The 5,630-nt window shown below is 25.7% G+C and overlaps 1 protein-coding gene across 1 annotated transcript in view; it reads right to left on the minus strand.

Annotated features, from left to right (window-relative positions):
* LOC107613773 (probable inactive leucine-rich repeat receptor-like protein kinase At3g03770) overlaps positions 1 to 541 on the minus strand; it is a gene marked incomplete in the record, with an annotated part of 7,556 nt that extends 7,015 nt beyond the window's left edge. The window contains 2 exon segments of the mRNA XM_021110219.1: positions 123 to 207; positions 313 to 541.

Here is a 5,630-nt window from a genome sequence, read left to right on the forward strand (position 1 = left end):
ATTCTGATTAATTAAATAACTATACAACCAATAACAAAACAAATGAAAGAAGAAGGAGAAGTATAGTAGCAACATATATTAGTATTTTTGCACAGAATCCAAAGATATGAAAGGTGGGGTACCTGAAATTTAATGCATTTACTCCTTCCACATGCTGCTATATGCAATTATGCACTTTCTTCAAATGGGGTTGGTCCTGGTTTTCTTCTGAAAATGCAAAAAAGAAAACGTGAGGAAATAATTGAAACACTGTTGAAGAATTATGAACCAACTACCAACTATATGTGTGAATATAATGTTGTGTATAAAAACCTGTTCTTTTTTTTTTCCCCTATTTCTTTGGATGCTTTTAATCTTGAAGATGCAACTATTTTGAAGGGTGTTCTTCACTGGTTAAGTGAAGAAAAATGGATATTGGTGAAAAGTGAAAGCATAAGATTTTTGGTTAAGACTTGAGACTAGTTGTTCATCATTTAACCAAAGTTGTTAAGAACTTTTTTGAGTTTGAGCCAAGGAAATGAAACAAGGGGTGATGAATTGATGGGCCATGCATTTATTCATATTGTAATAGTATAATATTTATGGTATGAATATAATAAGCAATAACATTCATAGGGGTACCATATACGGTGGGGCCCACAATCATTGTTAGGGTATGTGTCTATATCAATGGTTGATTTTTATTTTTATTTTTATCACTTTGCTCATCTATGTTCAAGAATTACACTTTTTGTTTTTGATATTGGAGTAATAATAGTATTTTTGTTTAAATGTGGATTGATGGAGTGTTATTTTTAAACGGAAAATTGTTTAATTAGAAATAGAAATTGAACCGTCTAATTTATAAGAAGTATAAAAGTCAGATCATCTGATTTGTGAGGTATAAAAATCAGACCGAGAGATTTTTGTAAAAAAAAATTTAAAAATTTGAGGTATAGAAATTAAAACTTTTGATTTGTGTGTCTTTCACATTTTTAAAAAATACTAAAAATTACACTATTAAAGTATATTACTATTTTTACTTCTATAAAAAAAAAGAGTCCAAGAATTAACGGACTTTAAAAAAAATTAACTCTTTTTGGATGGTTTATTTGTGTTTTTAGCAAATGATAAAAGCTTCGTAATATAAACAAATGAGTTTAATTTTGATATATTAACCGTGTTACACAATTGTATAATTGAATGATTATTTATGTAGTCAATGTAAAAAATAATTATTTTTATTAATATAATATTATATAATTAAATATACGTATAAAATTATTTTATATTGATAATATTTTAAAATTAAATTTAATTTTTTCCAGCCTGATAGATATGTCTTGTAGCTAAATTCTATTTAAAAATATGCAACTAATTGATAAGTTGTTACATATATAATGTAAAATCTAAATCATCAACACTTAATTTAGTAGATGAGTGCACCAATAATTCAACCAAAAAAGTTTGTTGAAGAATTACTAATTTACTACTCTAACAATAAAAAAAATACAAGCATTATCCATTCTTAATTAAGCCTAGGGGTAATTGCCCTAGTTACAAATATTATTTGTCTACTCAAGATTCAAGTAGCGGGGAAAAAAAAAACAACTAATATTTTTACTCGCAATTTTTCTCTTTTTTTTTTGTGTATATTATTTTACAATTTCCATTGCATGCAAGTTATTATTGTTTATTGATAACTGATAACAACATATGTGCAAGTGTGCAACAATATCTTGACAGGCTGTATTCTATATATTATGAAAGGCACAAGATGCCTGTTTGCATATATAGCCCTTTGTGCACCATCTTCAGATATATGATTATTTTATCTTGTATGAACTCTATAATAATAATTTCAGGGAAATATTTTTATATTCAAAAAGCTATTAGATCTATTTGGAGGAAAAGAAATGATATTTTTTTGTATTACAGTATTTTTTTTGTAAAATCAAAAATTAAAAAGATTATGATTTATTTTTATTTTTATCTTATAAGATTTAGTAATCGAATTATGTATCTCTTCTTAAATTATAGTTTAACATAAAATTTATCTATATTTTTTTATTTAGTTTCAGATTTAACGTGTAATCTACAATTTATAAATACTGTTTGACTATTTTTTTGAACGATAGTTTTTTTCCATAATAATAATAATAATAATAATAATAATTAGAATCAATTAGAATTATTTAGTATATCTGAATATTTATTATAGAATATTACGTTTTTATTATTACGAATCTCTTAGCCTCTATAAATACTCTTTTATATTGTATTATTCCAAACAACTTGAATAGACAACTTGATTACACTCAATAATACACAAATCATTCCTCCTTGAAGATAATAGGTTGTTTTCCTTGCGATGAAATCATCGTAGTTTTTGCACTTTTTTTTTTGTGCCATTTTTTCTTACCTTTTGTTACTCCACCGACTAGCCTGTTTTCTCTGTCTTGTGTTTTTTCGAGTCGAATGATCAAACACCATTGTCATCTGCTGCTTACCCATTCTCATGAAGAAATCATATAGTTTTTGCTCTCTTTCGACAGTTCCGTCTGCGTTCTCTCGTGGCAATTCTGTCTACGTTCTCTCGTGGCAGTTCCATCTGCGTTCTCTCGTGACAGTTCGGTTTGCGTTTCGTCTGTGTTTCCTTGTGACAGTTCCGTCTGGGTTTCTTTTTGGCAGTTTCGTCTGCACTTCCTTCGATAGCCGCAGTTCAGTCTGCGCTTCCTTCAGATAAGCGGCAGTTCCGTCTGCGCTTCCTTCAGACATGCGGCAATTCAGTCTTCGCTTCCTTCAGACTAAGCGGCAGTCTGTCTGCGCTTCCTTCAGACTAGCGGCAGTTCCATCTGCGCTTCCTTTTGGCAGTTCCGTCTGCATCCGTTTTCTCAGTTTATGCAGTTTTTTTTTCTTTATTTCGTTGTTTTAAATAAGTTTCATCACTTGAGTTTTAGGGGGATGTTAGAATATAATTATGATCAATTAGAATTATTTAATATATCTGAATATTTATTATAGAATATTATGTCTTTATTATTACGAATCTCTTAGCCTCTATAAATACTCTTCTATATTGTATTATTCCAAACAACTTGAATAGACAACTTGATTACACTCAATAATACACAATTGATGCCTTTTCCCAAATTAGTATTTGTAGCAATTATGGAGCATCATGTGTATAAGTTTATTTATTTCACTGAATTACCTTCTTGTTGTACTTGGAATTTTTAAACATAAATAATAAATATTTGAAAATAATGCAATATTTTTTCAAATAGAGGTAAATAAAATCAGCTTATCAATGAAAGTTGATCAAAGTGGCAGAAATTAAAGCGAGTTTAGATATATTTATTCTCTACGATCTAAATATAAAAAAGCATTGAGAATGGAAGAAGATTATTTATCATCACTTAATTAACCAATTATTTGTGCATTATATTATTGCATGGATGGAAAGAATTAATCCAATATAGTTTAATTTATTTCTTCATAGAAATACTTTAGAAAAATTTTTAAGTGTGTTGTCGTACCGGTGTTTCAGTGATTTTTAACTGTTAATCTTAATTATATAAAATATATATAATATATATAATTATTATATAATTAAGATCAACGGTTAAAAATCACTTATATACCGATATGACGATACACTTAAAAATCTTCCAATACTTTATAGTTTATACTCATCAATAATAATACTTTGTGACAATACCTACAAACTATTCCAAAAGAAAAAGACAAAAATACAAGAAAGAAGAATATCAGTGGCGCTTACTTATATTGACTTGGTAAGATATATAATAATTTTTGGATTAATTTCTTTTAAAGTAAGAATATTAGTAAAATAAAAAAAAAGTAAATATCTAATTACTTTTTGAACTAAAATAATAATATTCTCATATAATAAAAATTATAAATTTAATAATAATTAAACTTTTAGTTTATCACTTTATACCTATCTTTTCATTTTAAATAATCTGTTTCGGATAGTCCCATTCCAATGTTGCATGAGTGATGATCTTTTAAACGTGATAGAGACTTATAAACTTTACAACTTTTTTTTTTCTTTAAATGTTATTGCCATCCTTTTTTAAAAACTAAAGTGCTGGCGCACTAGACACATACATGAACATTCAAGGAAGCCACCTGAGTAAAATTTAAATCCGATTTTAACTTTCATTTTCACATTACCATTTTATTAGCATGTCATGCTCTCATCATCATATACAAACTAGGATTATTTAAAATAAATAATTTAATTATTTTAATTATCAAAATAAATAATTTGTAATATATTTATTAATTTACACCACATTTATTTATCTCGTTTATACTGTAAACGAGATGCATAAAAAATTATTTTGTTTATAATGTAAACAAGATACGTATAAAATTATCTTGTTTACAATATAAACGAGATAAATAAATGTGATGTATATTGGTAAATACACTACAAATTATTTATTTTAGTAATTAAAATAATTAAATTATTTATTTAAAAAAAAACCTACAAACTATTGCATATCAGACAAATATTAAACATATGTGGTGTTCAAAATATATTTGACACATGAACATAACAACTTAATAAAGTGCTTGTATATATGCAAGACTAATTGTGTATAATTCTTTACTATTAATTAAAGAAATAAAATTCAAATATGACATTCTTTAAAAAAAGTTACTAATAAGAAATTACATATGACTAAATCATATAAAAAAAATTCACATTAAACGAATTATCCTAAAGATTAATAACATAAAGATTAGCTTTGGTGAACAAAAAATGCTAACCGAGGGTGTTCTCATCAAAGTAACTTTCTCAAAAAGATTGCTTTATTCTTTTCTTAATAAGAACCATTAATATTGTAAAGCATAAGAAATTAAGAATCAGTTAAAAACTTAAAACAAAGGTAAAAGGGTTACAATAGAAACTACTGAATAGTTGTGATATTATCCTTAATTTAAGCTCAATGGAGTATATTACGAGGAGTATTAGGAGCCAGCAGATTTTATAATTTGTAATTATTAATCAATTACTATTAATATTTTTAATAATATAAAATTATATTTAATAATATAAAATTATTTTTTTTATTAATTAAATATTAGTCAAATTTTAACAAAAATACTGGTTCTAAACTTTTTCATATTATATATATATAAGATTTTTTTCAATAATAAAATAAAAAAATTCATATTTTTTCAAAACATGATTTTTGGATTTTAATTTTCAAAACACATGAGTTTGTTGGGAGTTAGGCGAATTTGCCAATTTTTATAGAGTTCGTTGGAGTTCGACAAACTTGCTTAAATAAAAAAAAAATCGTATTTTAAAAATTAAAGTCTAAAAATTATGTTTGGAGAAATATAATTTTTTTTATTTTATTATTAAAAAAATTCCTATATATATAAAGCATAATGCATAGCTTAGGAAACCCCACACTCTCTCTGTCTCAGAGACCTTTCCTAGCTCAATAATTGCTCAATAGTCCATTTACCAAAGAAGGTTTTATTTGATTGCTGTCCACACATTTTCCTTCTTCATCCACGTTGATTTTATTCATTTTATGAAATTATTAAACAAATTTAATCTAATATAGAATATAAAATATAAATGTGGATAAAATTGATAATGTTAT

This window comes from Arachis ipaensis, chromosome B08 (assembly GCF_000816755.2).
Source record: "Arachis ipaensis cultivar K30076 chromosome B08, Araip1.1, whole genome shotgun sequence".
Taxonomy (NCBI): domain Eukaryota; kingdom Viridiplantae; phylum Streptophyta; class Magnoliopsida; order Fabales; family Fabaceae; genus Arachis; species Arachis ipaensis.